Genomic DNA, 27,511 nt, shown 5'->3' on the forward strand with positions numbered 1-27,511 from the left:
TTTCCAATACAGCACTTGAAATGGCTTTGGCGTGTCTGCTTATGAAAGGGCTCCTGCAGGAAACCAAAAATATTTTTACATGGAAATTTACTACAGAGTGTAAAGAGATTAGAGAAAGAGATACTGAGCCAAGAACCATGAATGATTTTTTTTTTTATTATGTTTACTATCATTTGGTTTCTTTAGCTGTTCTGACCAGATGTTTTGAGTAACATCTACCAAGTTACCAGGCAAACAAAGCAACTTGCAGGGTTAGAGGAAGGGAATAGGGAAGGCATCATGTATTGGAGACACGCTGCATTTTTTTCCCCAAGATCTCAAGATATGTCACTTGATCTCTATTGGCCTCACTTTCTTCATCTGAAATATGGAAATAATAATACTTCCTCTGAAGAATTGTGGTGAAGATTAGAAACACATAGATATATACTAAGCTCCTAGCACTGTGCCTGATACATGGTTAGAACTCAGTAAATGGAAATTATGCCACATTGCTACTGATGTTAATAAAGGCCATCTGAACTGAGTAGCTGGTAAGTGGAGTAAGACATCATATTGGCTGCTTTTACAGGTTGTGGCCAAAAGGAGAAAATGTAAATGTGAGTGCTTGATCAACTGCAAAATCCTCTACAGATGCTAGGTGATACTTATCATTCCTTCTGACTGGGGTGGCCAGAGAGTAGATGTTTGGTAAATGGTTGAGATTATTATTAAATAAATACATGAAGAAGGAAATATATCAGTAAATAAAATAGCACACAATAAACTTCTTTGTGTGACTGAGTCTTGGGGTTGTTCTTCAAATATTGAGGGTTCACATAATTTCACAAAGACTGAGATATATAGAGAGTGAAAAATACACATGTGAATTAACTAGGATATTTTCAGGAAGCAAAAGAAAATGTCTATGTCTTATTTTAGCAGAAAAGGAATTTTTGAAAATATATTGGATATCCTTTAAAACTTCTGATAGAGTTGGAGGACTAAGCTCAGAGAATGAGCAGTTGCAAGGGAGTTGAGGCAGCCAGAACCCAGACCACGTTGTGCCACAGGACTAGGCCGTTAAGGACAATATTGCCTCCACCATTGAACAATGGAGACATTCAGCTTCTCAGACCATTGCCCCAGACTTTTCACAGTGGATATGGCAAACACTACCCCTAGAAATTGGACTTTGTTGCTATTGATGGCACCACATTTACCTTTTCTGTTTTGTTGTATCACTAGTACTGGTGTAAAAGCCCTGGGTGAGACTGTTGGGCCAAGCAGAGGTCATGTTCTGATGGCTTAACTGCAGTTGGGCTGATAAAGTGAACATGGGCTTCTTTTACCTTCTGTGGATGATGGGGGAGATCTGCTTGCCTCCAAACTTCACATAAGGGGAGTTCTATTCAAATAGGCAGTGTGTTCAGGTGCTGGAAAGCCAAAGTATTCCCTACACGTCCTTTGATGGTTCAACAGCAACATAGCTTTTGTTTCTGCCAAAATCAATGCTAACATTTCTATACCTCTGCAAATACACTCATCCTCTTCTAATGGAGGTGACCCACAGTCTCCTTAGCTACTGCATCCTGTTCCAAGTCAGGATCTCTGGGTGATGTCTGTTCTTTTTCTGGTCCTGCTGTTGTCCCATCTCAATATTTTGCAACCTGTATACTAAATTATAAGTGTAACTATTAATACCTCATGTAAATCAATGGGGTAAAGAGAGAAGGAAAAAAGGATGGTAGTTATAGACGTAATATCCAATATATACATGACATCACAAGAAGGGAAATAAGCGTATTTCTGCAGAGAATCATGAGACTGGAGATGGTATTCATGATTTCCATTTCTACTATCCATTCCTCTTCCCTTCTTACCTTTAATTAAAACTTCATCTGCTTAGGATTCTCAACTGGTGGGGTGGCCCAAATTTTTGTTCTGGAGGGAGCTGAGCTCTTGATAAGGTTGTCTCTATAGGATTTCTGTTGTCCCCCATTAACTGTATTATTTAAAAAAACCTGTAAATTATATATTACATACAAAGGAGAAACTGTACCTACAATTTGTAAAACAATAAAATTAACGTCTGTGTATTACATCCAGCTTAAGAAATAGAACAGAACAAGTACACTTAAAGCTCCTGTGTCTCTCCTCAGTCCCAGTTCCTGCTTCATCCCAGTATGTAAACACTATCTTGAATTTTATATTAATCATCTCTTTGTCTCTATAGTTTTACTGCATATATAATCCTAAACAATATATAGTTAAGTTTGGAACTTCATGAAAATGGAATCATACTCTACGTATTCTTTTCAACCTGCTTTTTTGCTCAACATTATGTTTTATGTATTTATCCATGTTGTGGGGAGCTGTAGTTCTTTCTCTTTGCAGCATTGTATTCCATTTTATGAATATAACACTATTTATTCATTCATTCTCAAACTGCTGATATTTGGATTATTTCTAATCGGTCCTCCTTCTTTCTTTTTTTGTATTACTATTTTGAATATTTTGTACATAACTTAGTTCACAAACTCAAAGTTTCTCTTGAAGAGATGTGTTCCTGGGGATGGAAGCAACATTCTAGGTTGAGAATTTGTGTCCAAGAGCCAATGGCTGTTCCTTCCTCAATGGGCTGAGCATTTCACTCCCTCCAGGGCACATTTCTCTGGTGAGTGGTTGCAGATCTCATTGAAGACTTTGAGGAAGACTTAAAGTATTTATCTGTGATATTGTAGGTTCCTTCGACAAGGGTACCAAGCCTCCTCTTCAATTTTGGAGGACTGTTAGGTCTGATACTTGACTGTGGAGTTGTGACAACTTGTAGTTAAGTAGGCCTCTATTTACAAGATCTGGAGATTTTTGTTATAAAAGTCAAGTCATGGGTTGTATGACTTTTTTAATCTTAGAAATCCTATGATCCTTTAGTCGCCATCATAGGTCCTTACAGATCAGTTGATTGCGGTTACCACATGGACTCTGCTGTCTCTTCTTGGTTACTGAGGCTACCTTGTCTCTGGAGATTAAGTGCTGCGTTTTTCTTCTGTCACTCCAGAATCCTGACACCCCGTTGAAACCAGAGAGCCCATTTCAAATGCAGCCTCTTCCACCAGCATGACTGGTCTAGAGAAAACAATTACTAGAGTACTTTTAGAGTTGTTGGAGCAGCATTCCTGATTGATGTGTTTCTCGAGGCCTTGTTGAAGGGAGTGTGTTTTGGATCCTCACTTGAGTCACGTAGATAGGAGATTAGTGGGTGGAGTGCTCATGAAACATCTGCTCCAAGATTTCTATCTCCTTAAGTCTTTGGATCCCTTGTTGTTAACTAACTGCTGTAAAGGACCAGGCAGTGAATATCTTAGACTTTACAGGCCATGTATTCACTGTTGTAACTATTCAACTCTACTATTGTAGAAGGAAAGCAGCTATAGATGATTTATGAGTGAAGGAGTGTGGCTGTGTTCCAATAAAACTTTATTGGAGAACAGAAGACAGGCAGAATTTGGCCCATGAGCCATAGTTTGCCAACCTCTGCACTGAATTATAATGAAGAAAATTGGACATCTTAATGTCATTTGATGAGACCACCACTAAGTCCCAGTTTTAATCAACTTGCTAAGCAAAAATTTAGGGCTATTCTTAGCTGCTCCAGATAGTGTATTGTGTCCAGAATATCTGGTAAATACACCCGTGGTGATAAAAGAACGATACTTTATCCATTGTTAAGTCTCAACTAAAGTCTTCAGTGAACACATTACCAGGGACTGTGGAATTATTTAAAAAAAAAATTCCACTAAACATGCTTTAGAATTACTGTACCCTAAGTAGCAGTAACCGTAAACTAGAAGCCAGTCTTGTTTGCAAGAGCTGTCTTCCCTTCTCTATACTTGGTTGCCCTCCTGTGTTCCTTCCAGAGAATGGTACCACTATCCATCCAGTTTTGAGAGTCAAAAGCGTCCCTCATCCTCAGTGCTTAATTAATCACTCCTGCCAGTTATAACTCCTAAGTATCTGAAATTCATCCATTTCTCTCCACCTCTACCACCACTACCATCATAATTTAAGATACTATCGTATCTTGCCTGAATTACTTCAATAGTCTCCTATTAGGTCTCCTTGCAACCCATTCTGCTTCTTTTGCATTCTGTTTTCTATTTTATTTCATCTGGAGTATGGAAACACAAATCTTATCCTGTTACCATTGAGTTTAAAACTTTTCAGTGACTTCTGATTACTTTTAGCATAGGGATAAATGCCTTAACTTAGCCTACAAGGCCTTACATCAATGTTTTTCAGACTTCAGGCCATGACCTTTTAGTATGTTGAAAATCAATTTAGTTGTGATAAATATATACACAAATAAAGCAGGCGATATCAGATTGCACTGTAGGTAGTGAGGGTAAGTACTATTTTGTGAAACTGTGATTTTGATTAAGTGTGCATGTGTGAATTAAGTTGCAATGCAAGATGTATTCCTTACTCTGAATGGTGGTCAATAAAAGTCTGAAAGATACTGTCTTGTGTGTTCTTGTGCCTTCCTGTCTTTCCAGATCCACTCTTCTAACACTTCCTATTTTCTCTGACCTTGCCACTCCTCAACAAGAGGTAGAGTCTGTTTTTCCTCCCCATGAACTTGAATGGGACTTTGGACTGCCTAGAAGAAAGAATGTTAACAGAAGTGACATTGCATGACTACTGGCCTTCCTTTGGCCCATGGTGTGCCCCATGCTACCTCTTATCTCAGGACCTTTGCACATCATGGTTCTCTGAGTTTGCAACATTCTCCCCCGTTTCTCCCTTTACCTCTTCTGCTCATGCTTACCCCAGCTCAAGTGTCAATTTCTCAGGGCAGCCCTCTCTCACCTTCCTGGATCAAATTCGCCCAGGTTTGGTATACATTGGGCCTTTCTCCTTTGTAGCACTTGTTATAGCTGAATTTACCTTTGTGGAGTTGAATAGATGATTGAAGTCTGTCTCTCCTCCTAGATTGTAAACTCCAAGAGGTTCAGGTATTGTGCCTATTTATACTCATCTTTGTACCATCCTAGCATCTTACGTAGTGTCTGGCACACAGAATTTTTTTTTTTGAAAGAGTAGAATCATACTCCTTTCCTGGTATATGAAAATGGCTGTAGTTAGTTTTTGGGTTAAATATTACTGTTTCCTTGATGTTTAAAAATTTGTAGATTTTTAGATACTGTCCTACGTGTTCTTGTACCAGTCATTAAGGCTGTATAATTACCCCAAAACTTAGTAGCCTAAAACAAAGCTTTATTTTGCTCGTGGCTCTTCAGTCACCTGAACTGAGTTGAAACACATGGACCATGGGGTGTGTCAGGAATTCGGGGAAGGTGCAGCAGAGATGGTTTTTCTCTGTTCCCTGGTGTCTGGAGCTCTAGCTGAAGACTTGAAGCCTGGATGCTGGAATCATTTGAAAGCTCTTTCACTCATCTTAGGTGGCTAATGTTGGCTGTCAGCTGGGCCTTTGTTCCTCTTTATCTGCCCTTTTCCGTGGGATCTCTCCTTGTGGGCTAGCTTGGGCTTCTTCACAGAGTGGTAGTGGGTTCCAAGGGCAAGTGCTGAGAGAGAGAGAGAGAAAAAAAAAAGAGGGAGAGAGAGAGGCACGCAGAAGTCATGCAGCATCATTTCCTTTGCATTTTGTTCTTCGAGGCAGTCCAGAGTCCTTTCCAGGTTTTCAGGGAGGGGAAATAGACTTCACTTCTTGATGAGGAGTGACGAGATTCTAGAAAAGGAAGTGGACCAGAAATATTGCTGTGGTCATTTTTGGAAAATAGAGTCTGCCACACCAGGAATTTGTTTCACTTATAGCATTTAAATACAGTTACTGCATACCTTCAGATGTCGATATATTTGATGGTTACTTTGTGAATTAGCACACAGGGTCTCCTCCTTTCCATATGTCTTATTTTTTAGCATCCTGAAATGAAGAACTGACTTTTCACTTAATTGCTTCCAGAATTAACTACACTGTATATATGCTTTATTGCAATCTATAAACAATTTCTCATCCTTGGTTTTCTGGTTGCTGAGGAAGCACCACTCTGTTCTGAGAAATTTTTCCTGTAGAGTATTGTCAATCAGGAAAAAGAACATAAAGGAGCCATTTAATTTGATCTTCTGAAATATAATTTCTCACCTGAACTGAGTTGAAACACATTATTAACATGTAGAATTTAATCTGATAAATTGGAACATTCACAATGCAGGTAATCTAAAAAGTGACTTCATATAATCATGACAAAAATATTTAAAAGCATTTAGATAGTTCTAAATATATCTAGATATTTTTATGTACAAATATATGTATTTAGATATAAGAAATAGAGGTTAATTCCAAATATAATTATTTAATAACTTTTGTGCTTAATTTTTTTATTAGGTCACATTTACATTTTTTTCCCTTTTTTCTTTATGTCTTATATTCAGCATTTTGGATATCTCCATCTTACATCTCAGTTTCTCCCATCCTCTTTTCATTTCTTTATCTTCTTACTTTATTCACTAATCTTTAAGCTCTTTGCATGTTCCTCTTCTAGACTTTCCTGTGCTTATTAAACACGATTAAAAAAATGCTTCAGCAGCCAGCTTCTCACATTTCTTTCCAGTGTGTTTTACATCTTATTTTCAAAGTTAAAAAGTATATATACTGTGATGTCTTGATTACATGCAGATTTATTTTTTGGTCAAGGATATGCATTGTTGACCCCAGCTCTAGCCCAATTGACTTTTATTTCTTAATAACATTTTTATTAACATGTTAATTTTGGCAAAAAATACTCCAGATCATGTCAGCAAGTGGGTTTTGAAGTTGACATGAATTAATGACTAGAGTAGAAAAAGGAATGAAATAGCAGGAAGTCAAAGTTATAGGTAAAATAAAAACAAATTAGGATTAGCAAAATTTAATGAATGAAACGGGGTCTGCTTAATAAATGAATGAATGAATGAATAAGTGACTAGGTAACTCCTTACAATACCATGCTGATCTGAATGTCATGCGTCTGCACCACGTTTAGATAATTTTAGAGATAATCAAATAAAGGATTGGATTTAAAATATTACCATTATTTATATATATCATCCATTCTAATTAAAGGAAATAGAGTTTTCTGTTGCCAAGTTTTGAAGACTGATTTGCTAAAAATACTTGGGGTCATGGAGAAGAATATCATATAAAATCTTTCCTATCTAACTGAAAGACATATAGAAAGAGAATTCACTAGTAAGTTGGCAAAAGTAATTCCTGTTTCCTTCATATAGGATAGATGATGTATGTGATTTAGAAGTTAATAAAAATCAGAAGTCCTCGTATATTTATTAGAAGGGCAACTGCAAATGAGAATGCGTCAATTTCATTTGTTATTTAAACCACATAAGGATTTTTTTCCTAATTGATCCAAGGTACATTTTCTTTTTCAGAAGCAGATACTTGTCAACTGTTATTTAAAGAAATTAGTAAGATCACATGGAATTACAAAATAAAGCTGTTTATGTCAAATCGTTTGCAGTGCATGATGGCAAGTCTGCTGCTTTCTTTTGATGTTTCCGAGCCATCAGGCTACTGTGCTAGGCTGCTTATCAAGAAGGAAAGGGTGGCAGTCATTTAGGAGCTGTCACGTAAGACAGGTAGTACTGATAAAGGTATAAGATAACTTAAAAAATATTAAATTAAGACTTAGATTGATGTGTTAACATTGTGTATAAGCCATGGCTTGGTGTGTAACCAGACTGAGGAGTCTGATCACCCAGGTTCTTGGTCAGCGTAGGAGAGGAATTCAGACACCGACACAACGGCAACAGCAAGCAAGCAAAGATTTATCAGAGGAAGGGTCAGATACACTCCAAGTGAGGAGCGGGGCTGTGCCAGAGAACGCATTTGCCCCGTGTCTTGTGTTAGTTTTATTTTTTGGGGGCTGTTTAGAGGGAAATTAGCGTTATCTGGTTACCTGCCAGTAATGGTTTTTCCTCCACTCACATGTTGGGAGGGGGAGTTCTTGATCTTCTAGGGGAATCTCCGGAACTGTCATGGTAGTCATCCCCTGCAGTAAGGGGCCTAATGCATATGGAATTTGTATGTAAATTAAAGAAAGGTCAATGTCCTCTAGAGGTATGTAGCAGAAGGCTTTGTATGTGCTGTTTGTGCACCCGTTATCTTTATTGTCATGGTTGAAGGTCTCAGACTCCCGTGGCGGTGCCAGGCGGGTCTCAGTTCTCCTTTATCTGCATCTTGTAGGATGCCAGCAAGACGCTTCACTGATGCAGCAAGGTCTCCAACTATGACTCCTCGCTCATGTCTACCTAGCGACCTATCTCAGGTGCATATTATAAGGCTGTGAGTGAAGGCAGAGCTGTGGGAATTACATATCACTAGAGAGAATTCTCTTCCCCTCTTCCAGTTAGATAGGAAAGATTTTATAGAATGGGTGAGATTTCAGTAGCTGTTTGAGTGAAAGAAGGGAGACATCTGGAAGAGCTGGGAACCCAAGAAGGCAAGCTGATGTATGTCACTAGTCTCTTTATCATACTAGAAAGAACAAGGAGAGGGCATCAAATTACTGCCTTCTTTTGGTTTCAGTATTTCTTTTCTCCTCAAATATTGTATTTTTAGAGTAGAGAAAATGCTCCAGTTGCTTTTCATTTTAATGATGAAAATACCTAGTTTCTAAAACTGCAATTTAAGCCCTTTGGGAACACAGTTGGGCACCACTGTGCTGGGGAAGAGTTCATCACAGAGTTGAAAAATACGATTAAGCCACAGGCTAGTCTTCTCTTATTCAGACTGAATAGTGTCCGTTTAAAACATCATTCCTTGTGGATCCTATTTCCCTGCCCCTCAATGGCTATGGCTGTCTACTCTTTCCTTCCAAATTCCCTCTGTCCCTCTTGATTTGTGGGATCCTATCTGCCCATGGTAATCTAGAAAGAGATGGACCAGTGTTGAATCAGGAAGATAGCCTGCCTTATGCACCAGCAAAGCAAATTTACAAGATCAAAATTCTTAAGTGTTCTTTGTGGTCGTCCATTTTAAAAGGCCAAGTATTCACATAGTTTTAGAGGCCAAATTCCTCCTCCTTTGAAGCTAGACAGAATGACTTTTTAGTGCAAGGTTGCCCAACCAGTACTGTTTATACAGAGTGACCCTTTGCTTTATTATTCTACTCACCAAGGGTGTGAAGATTGCGGTTTATCTTTTGATGCATATGGCAAATTTGAGAGTCTTTGGAACAGTACGTCTAGAAGTTAATTCAGCCTGGGGTTGTTTGGTAGTTGGTAACCTGGAAACGTAATGGCAACAAGCAGCCATCCAAACACTGTTATTCTTCTGAGTGCTCATAATGAAAGTAATACCAGGAGGGATCAGCCAGGAATTGACTAGACAGCCCTTGCAAACAAATCTGACTTCTAGTTTATGGTTATTGCTAATTGGGATACAGTAATTCTGAAGCATGTTTAGTGGAATTTTTTTTTTCTTTTTAATAATTTCACAGTCCCTGGTAATGTGTTCATTGAAGACTAGTCGGGACTAACACTGGATGAAGTATCATTCTTTTTCATTTGAAGGTTAAAGTAGCTGTTTTTTCCCTCCATATCCAAGAAAGTGTAAGAGACTTGCTCTCTTAAATAAATGTGCTCTTTTTCTTCAGTATTTCATATTATGTAAGCACTACAGTTAAATGGAAAGGAACACAGTGTGGAAATTTGACCACAAACCCCTCCCCCGATTTTATTCATTCATGTCTTTATGTTGGCGTTATAAATATAGATGCTGGTGGAATAGAAAATAATGCAGGGAAAACTCAATGTTTCAGGTGTGACTGATTTTGTGTCGTCTCGTGGATTTCTTGAATTATTTGTATTGAATGTAGTTAAGGCGCAAAGTAAGCTAGGCCTATTGTAAAACCTAGATTAATCATGGAAATGGGTTAGTTCCAGTTTTGGGGTGCTAGAAGGAATCTCTCTGCAATTTCCCATTCTGTTTGGAACATTAGGCAGCTAATGTTAAGTTGTTGCCTATGTTTCTGTCTCCACTGTATCCTAAGTTCCAATTTCTCACCATTCTTCCTTACCTTACCTTTATCATTTGGGGATTGCAGGGTAGGAATGAAGAGTTGAAATGAAGCATAAATGCAATGGTATTTTTTCCAACTAATCTTTCAACAAACCTAAGTTGATAAAGGATTTGATTGAACTTGTTTTTCTTCTTAATAAGGTACTTTATGCTCAGGAAAACAAACAAATAAACAAACAAACAAACTTGATACAGACTTTCCAAGAAGTCTATCTTATGTGCAAAGGGCATGAAGGTAAACATTCTCCTTCCATTGTCTTATTTATTATTTTGTATGTCTCCCTGCTTACTACATAGCTACGTGCATTCTGGGTAACTATGCTTATTTAGCCTGAATTATCTCTCCAAACCTTAATGTATATGCTTCCATCAGTAGGGAATGCCCATCTGTTTTTATTTGAATGCTTCAGTTTAGCATTGTTTATCATTGAGAGATGGCATGGCATAGTGGAAAGAACATGGATTTTGGAACCAAATAGGCCTAAGTTACAATCTTGATTCTGAGACTTAGTTTCCTCATTGGAAACTAGAAAAGTAGTTATATCTGTCTTGAAGTTGTAGTTATCAAGAAATATTAAGTGAATATCTACCATGTGTCAGATGCTGAACTGGATGATTGGGATGAAAAATGAGAAATATGTGGCCCCTACTTTCCAAGGAATAGCTTATTGTCTAGCGAGAATGACAGATATGCACACAAATAACAGTTGTAAAACGTGATAAATGCACCACATCTTTTAAATCCAATGTTGAAGAACATACGAAGGGGGGATACAATTAATATTACATGGCAAGGAGATCAGAGAAAGGACACTTCAGAGAGGAGCTGGGTCTTGAAAAATCAGTAGTTCAGTAGACATGTTGAGGATGAGATAAGAAAGCCATGAGCAAGGACGTGGAAGCATAAAATTTCCTAGCTGTGTTGCCCCTAGTTTGGGCAACAGACCCCTGGAGTACGATAGGCTAAGAGCCTCAAACTTGACAGAAATGTGCTTTGCTATAACAAATCCCCAAAGCAGTGATTCTCATCTCTTTGGACATTCAAACTATACAAAGTCCCCCTCGGTCCAAAGATAATTCAGATACAAGTTATGGGGCCTCAACTAGTTGAAATTGCAAGTATCGTATATTCAGATGTCCAAAGCACAGCTAGTTTAACATCCTTTGTAGAGTACTTTACAGGAATGTAAACTCTTTATTACCTGGAGATCTAATAACCGTAAAGGTAAATCTACACAAGGGAATCCATTTTAAAATCCTCAGTTGTCAACTCCTCAGTGCCAGTTGAGCAGTTGAGTGCCTAGGCAGGGGATTTGGAATTACTCTGTGACCTGAGCAGGAGTGCTGGTCAAATTTCTGTATATATGGAGGAGATATTTGCTTTGGAGAAAGTATTCCTCTTTGCTTCTTGAGCAAATAACATTTATTAGACATCTTTTGACGTGCAAACTATCCTTGCTCATTGGCAGGGAATTTATGCTTCACTCAGAAAGTAGTCTATATTTTCTTCCTTGGAAATGGAAGAACATTCATCTAGATCTCATTTCCTTGTGCTTGCCGTCTTAGCCATCTGTTGGAGAGTGTAAATCAAGCTAAATATGTATTAAGCAGAGACTAATAAATGCAAGGGGAAAGACAAATTAGCACATTTACTAGGCTTTAAAAATTGTGTTATTTACAGAATATTCATTTTGATTACTAGTAACACCCCATATCTTCATTCTCAGTTTATAATGTTAAGAGATTGATTGAAAGAGGATTGCTGCAGTGAAAACTAATTATATATGTGAAATTCAAACACATCACATGCTGCCAAGTTGCTAAAGACCCTGAAGATATTAGGAGAGATTAGTTTCAAGTAAGTAGAGTTCACAGAGAAGGTGTCAATAGAAATTAAAACAAAATGCTTATGTAAAGTAGAAAGATCTCAGAATTTGTAGTCAAAAGTCTTGGGCTGGGTTGCCTTATGGCTTCAGTGTCCTCAACTGTGAATTGGTGGTGACAGCAATACCTGTCCTAACCTAGGTTTCCTTGTAATTCAATTCAACTCAACTCATTAAACGCATACTGTCTAGTTAATTGTAGGCTCTGATAGTCCAGGAACCTGACTTGTTCATGACCATATGGAAGCCTCCACAGATGTTTGCTGTTGTTGCCTGCAATGTGCCAGGGCTGTGCTGGAGGAATGAGGATAAAACACACAGTCCCTGGGCTCACAGAGTGAACCATCTGTCTGAGGAGACAGCAGTCAACAAATACTTTAACCAGAATACAGTATGGGTTCAATGAGGATGTAAGTGAAAGTTCTTCGTACATTCTTGGTTTTTGTTGATATGAATGATGGTGATTTTTTCCCCCCTACTAGATAAACTAGTTTCTTTTCTATATCTTTTCTCTTTATTGCTAAGATATGTGTCAGCCAGCTCTTAACAATCTTTGAAATTTTCGATTTTATGGATCATCTACAGTAAACTTTAAAATTTGGACTGAATTTCCTATCCTGGGAGCTTAGAGGGGATGTCCTTTTGTTGGTTGATGTGTTTGAAAATGAACACTCATTTTGACACTAGCCTGAGTCAAAAAGGGAGATAATAAATATATTGGCAAAATGAAAAAGGCTGATTTAGTAAATTTTAATTTTAAATGTTTTGGATTAGCTAGTGCTGTGGTTATTCATATTCCTTCTCTTCTCCATCAACAGGGAGAACTGGAAGTTTTGTGTAGATATGCTTACAAAATTGCAAATTATGCAGAGGTACATATGCTTCATCAATTACCTCAGTTGACCAGAACAGAAATTTTCTCTTCCTTCCTCCCTCCCTCCCTCCCTTCTTTCGTTCCTATTTCTTTATTCTTTCTTTCCTTTCTTCCTTCCTTTTTGTTTCTTTTTTTTGGTTTTGGAACTTTGTGTGAAACTTGATCAACAATTCAAATTCCATATTCACATATATGATGGTAATAAAGAAAAATTACACTAGTTTGTGGTGTGAGATTCAGCATGGCAGTGGGGAAGGGAGGCCTGAAGTAATAGCCAGTAAATATTATGGTAGTAAGAATAGCCAGCCCTGATGGTCTAGTGTGTAAGATTTGGTGCTCTCAGAATCCATCCATCTGTTGGTTGTCATACTGTGGTGGCTGATTGTTGCCGTGATGCTGAAAGCTATGCCACCGGTACTTCAAATACCAGCAGGGTCACCCATGGTGGACAGGTTTCAGCCAAGCTTCCAGACTGAGACAGACTAGGACGAAGGACCTGGCCACCCACTTCTGAAAAATTGGCTGTGAAAACCCTACGAATAGCAGAGGAACATTGTCTGATACAGCGCCAGAAGGTGAGAGGATGGCGCAAAAAGACCAGGCACAGTTCTGCTCTGCTGTACACAAGGTCACTAGGAGTTGGAATTGACTTGAGGGCACTAACAACAAAGAATAGGGAGGTTATGAGACTGAAAAACAGTTTTCAGTCCTTTTAATTTTATTTAAAAATCAGAGACATGGTAAAATAATGTGACTCATCTCCCTCTTACATGTAGAGTATTTGTTTTTTGTAAACAAGCCTTGATATTATGCTAAGGAATAAACCCTGCTGTAGGCTGAGATGTGAGTGTGATGACAAAGAAGAGACATACTGGGAAAAATATTCTGGATTTTCTCTAGTAATTTATTTTTAAGAATAACAAAAATCCACTCCACCTGCTAAATGTACCTTGGAATTACAGAAAATTTTGTGGAACACATTTGTTGAAAACTTCTAGACTAGAGGTGCTAATGTCACGGAAATCTTTGATTCATTCTTTATGTAACAACCTTGTAGAAATGGGGATACAAAGTCTCCTCTGTGATGTCTTCAGGATGTGAGTTGAGGGACTCGCTCGGAGTAGAGGACAAAACCCGTACTGTCTTTGTAGGTGTGAGCCAAGATCTACGTTATCCTTCCAAGGTGGGTAGTTTGAGGCTTCAAGACTTTCAGTGTTCCTCCATAGGGCATAAGAAACTAAATTCCACGCTGCTTTTCCAATCACCAGGAGAACTTTATGATTTATTATTTACTATAATGCAAAAACTGTTCATGGTGTAATTAAAGATGGTGGCTTGAGAGTGAGTGCCTTTATTTGAGAAGAAAGGAGCGGTATATTAGGAAGTGGACATCTTGCACCCTCACTCGTAGATGGAATGTTTGAATTTGGACCAGGCGTCTTTGGAGCTTCTAGTTTTGGATTATTCCAAGAGGCAAAGTTTACTTCAGGGACCTTCTGTTCCAAGGCTTTCCCTGCAATAGTCAGATTGGGAGTAAAATGAACTTGGCCTTAATCAATTGCATTAGATGTGAAACCCTTTCTTCTACCTCTTGATTTAGTTGAAATATTTTAGATACCAAGTGCCATTGCTCGTTAATGGGCTACTGTCACCTAGAGAAGGAAGTGAAATATGAAAAAGATGGGACGAAGGGGAGACACTTTGATGTTCATGCTAACAATTATTTACAAATGAGACACAAAGTATCAAAAACTGTTGGTTTTTTGCAGGTATTAATGGGCCAAATATAGATTTTGTTTCTTCCTACATTTTCCTTAAAAGAGTTGCACTCATTTATTTTCTGTTCTCAGGTGAATGTATTTCATTGGGGGAGGCTGGAGATAAGCTTATAAGGGGGGAGTCACTGTGAGTCTTGAACTGTTACTTTTTGAGTCTTCTTATGCTTTTAATTAAGGAAAAAAACTCACTGAACCTTGAACATTCTTCTTTATCTACATCATGTACTTTGACCTCCTGGGGGATGGTGCAGTTTTGATGTGGAGGTGAGGTTCTTTTGACCGAGTTCTACCCCAAGGGAATGCAGATATTTTCCCAATTAAGCTAGGTTCACTGGTTAACAGCAAGCCATTGTTTTTTATTGTTCTGAGCTAATAAGCCTGGTATGTGGAAAAAAGACCCCCCTCCTTTTGCATATTAGTGACAAAACCCATGACTGATCTTTGGGAGATAACTGTGCTTTCTTCTCTGTTTTAGTGGTGCAAGAAATAGTTAATTAGTGTCAAATTTAGTTTGACTATTTTTTTTTGTTCTTTTCAACTTATCTCTTGGCTTAACAAAGTAATAGAGGGTCAAGTTTGTTTGAAACTAAACCAAAACTCAAATGTGATCACATGACAGAAGTGCTTAAGTTTATGCTAAGTACGAATGGAAACTGTTGTTGGTGTCTCGGAAAGTATTTTATACTAGATTTTAAGTGCACAGTTATGTGTGATTATTGCGAGAAGATGGCGAGGGAAGTGAAGACAGGACAAGGGAGGCTTCTTATGTATCAGATATTTTGTTATGATAAGGGGTATTAAACATTACATTTGTTTAATTTTTTATTTTGAAATAATTTTAAACAAAAGTTTCCAAATAGTGCAGAAAATTCCTTGTATACCTTACTTCACCCAGCTTCTTCTGTTAACATTTTACATAACCATAGTATAGTTATTAAATGCAGGAAATTAAAATTGATACAATGACCTAATTTACAGATCTTACTCAGATTTTGCCAGTTTTCCCACTAATGTCTTTTTTTCTGGTTCAGGATCTAAGCCAGAGTCCCACACTGCATTTAGTTATCACTAACTTAGTTTTGCCTTGATTTCTACTAACTGTTACTGTTCCTCAATTTTTCATGACCTTGACAACTTTGAAGGTCAATTATTTTGCAGAATGTCCTTCAATTTGGGTTTGCCTGATGTTTTCTTGTGATTGGGTTGAGGTCATTTATTTTTTGGCAAGAATACCAGGAAATGATATTGTACCCTGCTCAATGCTTCGTATCAGAGGGTACCATTGGGGAGATATATTAAAAACAAAATCTTCTCTCAATCCAGAAATCCTGTTTACAAAGGTGGTAGAGAAAGAAAGCATTTTTATTACTGAATAAGCTTTAAAGCAGAATATGATGCACATCACAGGCAATTGCAAAGACAGAAAGAAATCTGCCTCTTATAGAGCCACGCAGATGCAACCCACTTCATACATGTTTTCAAGAGAAACAATAACTAGTCCTCAAGTATGAGGACACGAGAGCACCATTTGTCACGAACAGTTCATCTTAAATTCACCTAATAATTGGGAGTGACCATCTGTGTTAGCTAATTGGCTTTTCCCAGAAGAAAAACAAAATACTTGTTTCTTTATGACAGGAAGTAGTTTTGTAACTTGGAACAAGGTGCTCCCCAAAGTTAAGCTTCTGTCCCCCCCACAGAAACTGGGAAATAGGGGTGCTATCTCCCTTGATGTTTACATCCTAGTGTTACTGGACACAAACACAGGTTCTTTTACCTGCCACACAAGAGGGGCCAAAATAAAAACTGGAATGCCAGGCTATGGCAAGGAAAGGGGTTTAGTTCGGGTGACGTCAGCTGGCAGATGAGAGGAAGCCCTCAAATTCGTCTCCTCAAAAGATGGAAGCAAGGGTTTTTAAAAGTTGTGAGGAATGTGGCTGCTTGTAGAGAGGGGGTGCATGTGGCCTTGCTGGTTTGGCCTTGTGAGGCTGCTTGCAGGGAGGGGCGTGGCGAGATAAGGGAGTCTGCAGGTGGTTGTCCTTGGTTGTCTGCGTCTGGGGTGGATGGCAGATTCTGGGGTCAGGAAGCCAAGGAGTTGGGGTCTGGGAAGCTTCAGCTTCTTAATCTTCTCTGGATATGGGTTTCCCTGTAATAAACCTCAAGAACTCATAATTAGGGCCGGCCCCGTGGCTTAGTGGTTGAGTGCGCCCTCCGCTGCTGGCGGCCTAGGTTCGGATCCCGGGCGCGCACCGACGCACCGCTTCTCTGGCCATGCTGAGGCCGCGTCCCACATACAGCAACTAGAAGGATGTGCAACTATGACGTACAACTATCTACTGGGGCTTTGGGGGAAAAATAAATAAATAAATAAAATTAAAAAAAAAAGAATACTTAATTAAAAAAAAAAAAGAACTCATAATTAGAACTAGAGAAGCAGGGAAAGGGGATGGGTGCTTTTGGTTTTAACCCCAAATATGCTGGGTTTAGTGTAGGGGTACTGATACCAAGGCAGGCATCACCAGGTCCTTGAGAAAGACATTACCTGGTCATGAAGTTGACAAAAGGCCTATCTAATCTTCAAAAAGATTGTAGGTACCTTTCAAAAAGAGGAGAAAGTAATTATAATTGCAAGTTTTCTAAAGTGAATGCTCTAAGAAAAAGATGGGAAGGGAAATCTCTTATTTTCATCAAGGAGAATTAATCCTCTTTTAATTTATATTTGTCCTTAGAGTACATCATGCTGCGATGTCTTCTTACTAGTGATGTTAGCTTTGATCACTTGGTTAAGGTGGAATCTACCAGCTTTCTCCACTGTAAAGTTACTGTTTCTTCTTTTGTAATGAATAAGTATCTTGTGGGGACATACTTTAAGACTATGCAGATATACTGTTTCTCATCATTTGGGGTTTCACCCACAGATTTTATCATCCATGGATGGATGGTTCTTGCCTGCAACAATTATTACTCTGATGTTTGCCTAATGATGATTTTTTGTTTCCATTGATCTTTCTACATTTATTAGTTGGAATTCTACAGTGCAGAAGAGTTGCTCACATTTATTTCTCTATTCACTTATTTCTTTATATCAGTATGGACTCATGAATATTTATGTTATTCTCTGGGTTAAAATCCAGTACAATCATTATTCATTTTGTTACTTAAATTATCCCTGCTCTGACCATTGGGGAGTCTTTCAAGATGGCTTCTGTGTCCTTTTGACATGGCTCTGCCATTTTTTGAGTACTTTGTTACTTTCTAGCACCAGGAGATATTCCAGGCTCATTTTGTATTTTTCCTTCCCTGGCCCTAGAATCAATTGTTTTTGCAAAGAACCCAGTTCATTTTATTGGAGAATGGTATTTAGAAACCAACATCTGGGCATTAGGGGTGCTCCTTACTACTGAGATGTCATTGCTTTTAGGGCCTCTCAATAGACAGAGCTATAAAATATATGTATGTATGCAAATACACACATTTACATTTATTTCTATATCTATCCATCTGTGTATATATGCAAATATATATTTAAAAAACTGAGTTCATACTGATACCTCCAATTCCACACCAACACCACAGGGTTCATTCCAGCCTTCCGCATTCTTTATTCGTAACTTATTTCTCTAACAATGGGAAACGCCACTCTCATTATCCATGATATATTTATGTATTTGTTCAATTTTAGTGTATACACAAAATAGTTTTAGAATTGCTAACCCATACTCCTATGAGAAACATTTAATTAACTAGAGTCAGTGTTTGTGTAGTTCTTTTTGTTGTTAGCTTTCCAGTATACAGTAAGAATACTATTTTCCCAAGTTACTTAGGTTAGTTTTTTTTTCCTCTTCCCTTTCAGTGTGGTTGTGTTATTTCTTGTAATACAGTTAGGTTCATTTGTTACTGCTTATGTTCTATTTTGGGTACCCTACATTGTGGTTGATCTTAATTATTTGCCATGGTCCTAAAAGTCAAAGGGTATACAAGAAAGGTATACTGAGAGAAGTATCCTCCTCCCCCTCCATCCCTACTACTTGGTTCTTAGTCCTGCATTCTTTACACCTAGTTCCTGTCCATTCCTCATAAGAAAACATTCTTCTTAGTTTCTGATTTATCTTTTGTGTCCATATCCTGTCCTTTTCCACAAATGAGCAGATACATGTATTTTTCCTTCTATATTCCTTTCTTTCCCATATGAAGGGTCCACACTCTAGCTATTCTTTGGCACTTTGCTATTTTTTACTTAATGATATATCCTGGAAATCTCTCCATATTGGTACATAAAGATCTGTCTCATTCTTAATTGCAACCTCAGAGCACTTCATTGTATGGACATATCATACTATTCTCAACCATTCTCCTATGTGTGGGCATTTAGGTGTTCCTAATATTTTGCAATTATGAACAATACCCCTAACGATTCTGATTCCCATTACAATGTGTAAGTTTTTTCCCCGACACTAAGCAATTCTCTGACACCAACTGGGTGTCCTATAATTCTACTCAATTCTGACACTGTCTACCTGGAGATAGTATCAGATCCCACAGAGTAAGCACTCGGTGCTACAAGCCTGTCCCCCTCCCCCAACAACAGACGCCAAAGGCAAGTCCAGGTTGTTACCTGTGCTTTTGATGGCTCGGCTATAGATTGGAGGTTTCAACGACCCCCTCCTTGTGTTTGATTAATTTGCTAGAGCTGCTCACAGAACTCAGAGAAACATTTTACTTACGAGATTACTGGTTTATGCTCTCTGAGCTGCCACTCTCCCGAAATCTCTGGGTGTTCACCAACTTGGAAGCTTTCTGAACCCAGTCTTTTGGGTTTTTATGGAGGCTTCATTACATAGGCATGATTGATTATATCATTGGCCATTGGTGATTGATTCAACCTCCAGCCCCTTTCCCCTCTCCAGTGGTCAGGAAAGTGGTACTGAAAGTTCCAACCTTCCAGTCACATGGTTGGTTCACGTGGCAACTAGCCCTCATCCTTAGGTGCTTTTCAAAAGTCACCTCATTAACATAAATTCCCAGGTATAGTTGAGAGGGGTTTGTTATGAATATCAAGACGCCTTTGTTGCTCTAATCACTTAGGAAATTCCAATGGTTTTAGGAACTCTGTGCCAGGGATGGAGGACCCAATATATATTTCTTATTATAAATCACATTATGAGGTATATGTTCAGAGTAGATTCCTAGATGTGAAATTGCTGAGTCAAAAGATAAGAGACTATGTAGTTTTGTTAGATATTGCCAAATACCCCTCTGGAAGCCTGTACCAGTTTGCATTCTCATCATCAATGTATGAGAATACCTGTCTCCAGAGGGCACTAGTTATATTGGATGATTCAGCCTACTGCCCTGGGGCATATGTGGTGATTTGCTTTTCTTGGGCTCATTCTTCCCTCTCCTTTGCCTTGCTGACCTACTCTATGTCCCTCTTGATCAACAACGTCCTGTGTGAGTCCTCTCATGGTTGGGTTTCACACCCTCCTCATTGATGACCCAATACATGTGACACATGTAATTGTGTGACTTCAAAGATCTCCCCTTGTTTAGCTTCTTGAATTTAGCTGATTCTCTGCTTCAAGGGAGACTGGAAAGCTTTCTCCCTACCCTAAATGCCTCCTAAATGTCCTGATTTTAGCATATATACAGTAAGGAACTTATCCTAAACTTATTCTGTGTTTCCTACAGAGATTAATAATGCCAAACAGAAAGAGTCCTCTCCACTTCTTTACCTCCTTTTCAAGTTCTTAACTCACTTCGGGAGGGTTCCATCTCCTGAATTTCTCTCATAATGCTTTTGTGGAGATCTCTGTGTGTGTTTTTGTTGACCAATTCAATGGTCATTTTCCTGTCCTCATCTTAATCTGTCTCCTAGCAGCAATCAATATTGCTGAACTTTCATAACTTCTGGAACCTTGCCCTCTCTTGGTTTACCTCTTACTTTTGTGTCTTTTTCTCCCCATGTCCTCTGGAATTTTTTTCTCCTCCATTATTCAACCCCAAGGCTTGGTCCCGAACCCCTCTCTTTGCTTTCTACTCCCTTCCTTGGTGAGCTCATTCATTCTCATGCTTTATATACCATGTATTTGCTGATTAGCCCCCAATTTGTGTCTCTAGCCCTGACTTCTTCCTTGAGCGGCAGCCTCCCTATATGGATGACACCCCTACTTGAAGGCATCCCCAATATAATGTCCAAAACTAAACTCTTGACTCAACAGCCAGTGCGGATTTTTCTTCTCTGTCTCATAAGTAGTATCACTGTCCACCTGATGCTCAGAGCTTGATGCTCAAGCTCAATTTCCTTCAATATGCACATGCTTCTTCCAACAGGTTCTAATTTCTACCTCTAATATGTATATCTAGGATCTACCTACTTTTCTCTTTCTCCTTGGTCATCCCCTAGGAAAAGCCACTACCGTCTCTCAATTGGATAACTCGACAGCCTCCTTTTTGGTATCTTTGCTTCCAGTCTTGCTTTCTTCAGTTTGTCCTCCATATAGCAGCCAGAGTGATCTCTGTAAAAATCTGCAGTGGAGCCCAGTTGCACTCAGGCTAAAATCCAGCCTTCTGACCTTGGCTTACGAGGCCTTGCATTGTGCCTGCCAGCTTGTCCTTCTCTCCTCTTACTTCCTATACTCTAGCTGCTCCAAACTCCTTTCCATTCCTAAGGCATGCTCAACTCTTTCTTTCTTGATAGGTTTTGCACATCTCTGTCGTATTTTATGACTTCAAAGCATTTTTCATAATTTGTGATTATGTATTTTTTTTGGTTTGATTTCTTGTTTTTTATTTGTTACTGACCCCCTCTGCTATTCTGTGGGCTTCATGAGGGCAGAGATCGTGACTTATTTTCCAATGAATATTCAACACTTACCTCAGTGCCCGGCACATAGTAGATAACTGATAGATGCCATTGAATGAATGAACCCTCTGTGCTGAAAGTAAATGAATTAGAGATGTATACAGGATTTTACTGCAGACAGCTTCAGGTTTAACAATGTGGGGTACCCTAAGAGCCTGCTTCTTCCTTTGGAAGAGGCGTATCACCCACGGAAGGCTTTCTTTCTTTTCTGCATTGAGGTGCTTCGTGTGTCCTTAGCTACTGCAATGAAGGCTGGTGGTTGGTGTGGGTGAGTTGATTCCTGGGAGTTTCCTTCATTTGAAAGTGCTTCACTAAAGAGCTACAGAACCACACATTATCAGGGACAATTTATGGGGCTAGGTATTTGAAAAAAGCATAGATAGATATGTATCATTTTATATCCTGCAACTTCTTTAAAGTGTATTTCTGAAAATCAAAGTGTATTTCACCAGTATTTCTTTCAGAGAAGTATAGTTATTATATAAAAATGGGAAAAGAGGACATAAACTTTTAAGGCTGGATTAATTTGAGAGGGAAGCATGCCTAAATTCTTAAATTTAGCTTTTAGCCCTGTTCCAAGAAAAATATATTTCTTTTGAAAGGTCTCAAGCACTTAGCACTAGCACATCAAATAGTTTTGGTTAAGGATGCAATCATGGGAACTACCTTTAAACTAACCATTTAGAACAATGCTAGTCAGTGGTGTCATCAGTCTGTCCATGGACAGTATAAAGTGTTGTAACCATTTTAGGGGTGTTTCTGGTCTTCAGGACTCTTTCTTTTTACCATTGACTCTTGTTAATTCAAATTTAATTACTATCGTTTTTGCCTTGTGAGATATATGGCTGCAATGTGATATCTAGTAAGCAGTTGAAACTGAGGTTTATAGATGATTTTATAAAAAACTTAGTTGACTTTAGTCAATTTTATATTATTTTTCTAACAGTTATGAGAGGATACCTATATCGAATCCCATTTGGTGTACATAATGACATTTTAATCCAAATCATAGAGATCCCAATTGCATTAGCAATTCTTTGACACTTAGGGTTAGCAAGGTCATATTTTTAATAGTTTAATCTTAAAAGCTTTTATTTTTGTTCGAGATAAGTTGTGTTTCAATAACACTTTAATATTTTTGGAGAATGTGAGAACTTGAAGGGAGCTTAGAGATTATTGAAATGCAGTCTCCTCATCCTACGGCTGAGTAGACAAGGCCATCCAGGTTGGTGAAGTAACTTGCTTCAGGTCACTCAGTGAAGAGTTGAGCTTCTGGAGTTTGAAGCCCACTCCCAGTCCAGTGCTCCTGAATCTTGCTGTGCTGCTTTATTCATTCCTTTACTCCTTTACTGCCTTTCACCCCTGTATCCCAGCCCATACATAAGCTCAGTGAGAGTGGAGGCTGTGTCTGCCCTCTTTGGTACTGAATCCTCAGCATGGAGCACAGAGCTAGCGCATTGTGGGTGAAAAATTAATAGTCACTAAAAATGTGTGTCCCTTCCCTTGCTGTCTGTTGGTGGGTTAATAGCTTTCTTAGTATTTATGAAAGACTGAAAGTAGATCATGTACAGTTGGCACATTCTTCGGTGGGAATCCTGAGGACTAAAGGACTTATTTAAATGCACGTGGAAATTGCACTCTGCCCACATGGACTGCCCCTGCATACTTGGCATTGCTCACTTTCATCTTGCATTGTTATGTACGCACTTCCAGCTCCTCTGCATTCTTAGTGGAAATTTTACATTCCACTGCCTGGATTGGTTTGGTAACCAAAGTCCCATTTGGGAAAACAAAACAAACAAAAATGACAATGGTGAAATAGTAACTATGGTGTCGTAAGTTAAGAAGGAATACAAAATAAAAGACAAATAATCCAAAAAAATTTTTTTTTCAATGCTTGGTTAGTAGTAGTTCCTGTAGTTTCTCCTAAGAGTTCTCTTGGGTTAATTGGTTATTTTTTAACTTTGTGGGGGGCATATTATTCTTTTCAGCATAGCATTAGGGAAACCCACACACACTTACTTATGAATTCTTTAAAAATGACTCAAGTCCTGTTTAGTTTTCTTGTAAGATAAAGTGCCCATTGCGAATAATTATTTTAGAATAAAGTTAATAAATGTGAGGCTTAACATTATATATTCACAATGCCTAGGGTTATCTGATCTTTTAAAGTATTCCACAAAGTTCAATAAAGAGAAAATTAAGCCAGAATGCCAATAGTTTAAAAATTTGTGATATGTTAGGAAATTGATTTGATTGTTCAAAATTGATGAGCATTTTGTTTTTTACGACAGGAAGATTTAGTACTATGGACACTTATTTAAATATATGCTTACATTTAAGAATTTTTCAAGGATGGTATTACTTATGATGGGTATCTTATCTTTTGGGTCTCTTTTTTTATCAGTAGTTTTTTTTTTTTTAATTTGATGTACTTTTAGAGCAGTTTTAGATTCACAGCAAAATCGAGGGGAAGGTACAGAGATTTCCCATATACTCCTTGCCCCAACACATGCATGGCCTCCCCCATTATCAGCATCCTCCACAAGAGTGGTACATTTGTGCAATTGATGAACCTACATTGACACGTCATAATCACCCAAAGTCCATAGTTTACACTAGAGTTTGCTCTTGGTGTTCTACATTCTATGGGTTTGGACAAATTTATGATGACATATCACTTTTGGGTGACTTTTGAGCTAAAAAGTGAACTTTTACCTTGCTCTATTTTGAATAGCCATATCATTTGTTTGGGAATTTGTTTTGAATTGTTTTCCTGCTTCAACGACATTCATATAGAGAATAGTTCAAAAGACAAACCTGCAAACTGATGCTAAGGTATCCATTATTGGCAGAAAAATAACCCTCTGAATAAGAGATAATAATCCACACCTGACAGATGCATCGTAACCCTTCCTCTGGGAATCAGCCCCTGGACTGGGTACAACAACATGGGGACCTGTAGAGGACCCAGGTAGAGATGAGTGGTTTCATCAGCTCGTAGAAACTAATTGGACCCTTCTGGGAATGTTCTAAACAGCTTGTTCGTTATAATTAAAGACGTCTTCTGTAACTAGGTTCTCACTGAAGTTAGAGTGGTTGGAATTTTTTATTATTATATAACAATGCTGTTGAAAATATTTCAATGGCTGGGCTGATTTTGCCACCATGCCTTTCTGGAATTTCTGGAAGTTTTGGGGGTTAATGAATTTAATTTTCATTCCATGGAGTTCCATAAATTATACTGATATAATCATATGAAGACTATTTGACAGGTAGCAGCCAAGGGAAGAGAAACTTGAGTGGTCTCGAGAAGATATTGGGACCGCTGAATAAGGATGGTCTAGGTAATGCCAATATATAAAAATATTTGCGTATATTCAGTTATATATAATTCAAGAAAAATTTTGCTTAAATGGGTGCAAATATGTGTTTACTATTTCTGCTAGTGGCCAGTTTCTGTCTTGAGCAACATGAGCAGTGGGGATGTACCCTGGACTGGGGCTCAGAAGTGGATTCATGTGACTGCTTCTTTGCTTACTCTATGACCTTGAGGAGTGGAGAGGCTCATCTTTTCAATTCTGTACAATTGGAATAACACTAACCTCATAGTGTTATTTTGAGGAACAAACATCAAAGAATTTTATAAATTCTGATGTATTTTACAATTTTAAACTTATTTGAAAATAACTAACATAAAGATATTGTGAAGAGTAAAGGTAACATATGAAAACTATTTGATACAATTCTGGGCATGGTCCCAATTTTGTTTAATTAAAGTATTTACTAAGTGAATTCTATGTCCAAAGCACCATGAATGGATCTTTGAGTTATAGATGAGGCTCATTACTAAAATAAATAAATGAAAGAGAGATGCAGTCTGCGTAAATGTTGATAATATACGAGGAGTATATTATACCTATGAAAAATGTTGTGTGAGAGATTCAGACAAAATGATATAGAGTTTCCGAGGAGAGGATTATATCCAGCTAAGTGAAGGGTAGGTGGTGGAATAGTGAGAAATGAGGTTAGAGTGTGATAGGATGAGGCCAGGTCAAATATGATCTCAACTATCCAAGTCCAAGATGCGTGGACTTCATCTGAAGGCAGTGGCAGCCCTTGAAGGTGTTTGATGGGGAAGCACAGATCACATGTTTGGATCTGTGCTTCAGGAAGACTAATTCAGAAGCAGGTGATGAGAGAGGAAAGGTGCTGGAGGCAGGAATACTTGTTAGTCCGTGCTAGGTGCAGCTCGTGTGAGCGTTCGTGAGGACCTGGACCTGGGCCTTGGAGGGTGTAGAGGAGGGGACAGATGAAGCAATTTTGAGGGAGGAGAAGCTGCGGGACTTCGTCATTGTCTGGATGTAGGAGTCATGTTGTGTCTTGTGGTCCATTTTCTTGCTACTGCTTTGCAAAAAAAATGCAGGTGATTTATGCAAATTGAATAACAAAAAATTCTAATGTTATAGTGACTCTGCTGAATTGGTAAGTGTTCAGGTACAAACAGATTTTACAAATCTTTGTCTTAACTGTCTTTTAAGAGCTGTGGGAGAGTTAGACATTTCCAGTTGGTTGTACAGATTTGGTGTCAGGAGAAAGATCTGGACTAGAGATAGAAATTTGATCATCATCAGCAAAATGATGATGATAATAAATAACATCGAGTTGGATAAATTTGACCAGGGAGAGTGTTTGACTTCAAAAGAGAATAGGGCAGGGGTGGAACCCTGGGGGAAGTACCAACATTTAGGAAGTACCAACATTTAGAACGACACAATGTAGCTTCCAGCTACACATTCCCTGTTGGTTTTTTCTTTGATACCATGGAAAATCATATACTCAAAATATCTGGGAGCCATACTATTCCAGATTTTTTTAAATTGAGGTATAATTGACATACAACATTATATTATTTTCAGGTGGACAGCGTAATGATTCGATATTTGTATATATTGCGAAATGATCACCACAATAAGTCTAGTTAACATCCATCACCACACGTAGTTACAGATTTTCTTTTTCGTTATGAGAACTTTTAAGGTTTACTCTCTTAGCAACTTTCAAATATGAAATACAGTATTATTAATTATAGTTGCCATGCTGTACATTACATCCCTGGGACTTATTGATTTTATAACTGTAAGTTTGTGCCTTTTGACTCCCTTCACCCGTTTCTCCCACCCCCTACTGCCTCTGGCAACCACCAATCTGTTCTCTGTATCTATGAACTTGTTGTTCTGTTTTTGCTTATTTAGTTTTTTAGATTCCACATATAAGTGAGATCATACCATATTTGTCTTTCCCTGTCTGACTTATTTCACTCAGCATAATGCCCTCAAGGTTCATCCATATTCTCACAAATGGCAAGATTTAGTTCTTTTTTACGGCTCAATAGTAGTCCATTGTATATGTACCACATTTTCTTTATTCTTTCATCCATTAATGGATACTTAGGTTGTTTCCATATCTTGGCCCTTGCTGCATATATCTTTTCGAGTTGGTGTTTTCATTTCTTTGCATAAATACCCAGAAGTAGAATTGCTGGATCATATGGTAGTTCTATTTTTAATTTTTTGAGGACGCTTCATACTGTTTTCCATAGTGGCTACACCAATTTACATTCCCACCAACAGTGCACAAGATTTCCCTTTTCTCCACATGCTAGTCAACTCTTATTTCTTGTCTTTTTGATAATAGCCATTCTAACAGGTATGAGGTGATATCTCATTGTGGTTTTGATTTGCATTTCCCTGATGATTAGTGATGTTGAGCATCTTTTCATGTACTTGTTGGCCATCTATATGATTTCTTTGGAAAAATGTCTGTTCAGATCCTCTGCCCATTTTTTAATTCGATTGTTTTTTGCTTTTGAGTTGTATGAGCTGTTTATATATTTTGGATATTAATCTCTTATCAGATATATGATTTGCAAATATATTCTCCCATTCAGTAGGTTGCCTTTTCCTTTTGTCGATGGTTTCCTTTGCTGTGTAGAAGCTTTTTAGTTTGATCTAGTCCCACTTGAATATTTTTGCTTTT

The 27,511-nt window shown here is 38.2% G+C and overlaps 1 protein-coding gene across 3 annotated transcripts in view; it reads left to right on the forward strand.

Moving 5' to 3' along the window:
• The window catches only part of DCDC2 (doublecortin domain containing 2), a 165,877-nt gene that overhangs the window by 18,902 nt on the left and 119,464 nt on the right, over window positions 1–27,511 (forward strand). The window lies entirely within an intron of this gene.

Source organism: Diceros bicornis, chromosome 14, assembly GCF_020826845.1.
Source record: "Diceros bicornis minor isolate mBicDic1 chromosome 14, mDicBic1.mat.cur, whole genome shotgun sequence".
In the NCBI taxonomy this organism is placed as follows: Eukaryota; Metazoa; Chordata; class Mammalia; order Perissodactyla; family Rhinocerotidae; genus Diceros; species Diceros bicornis.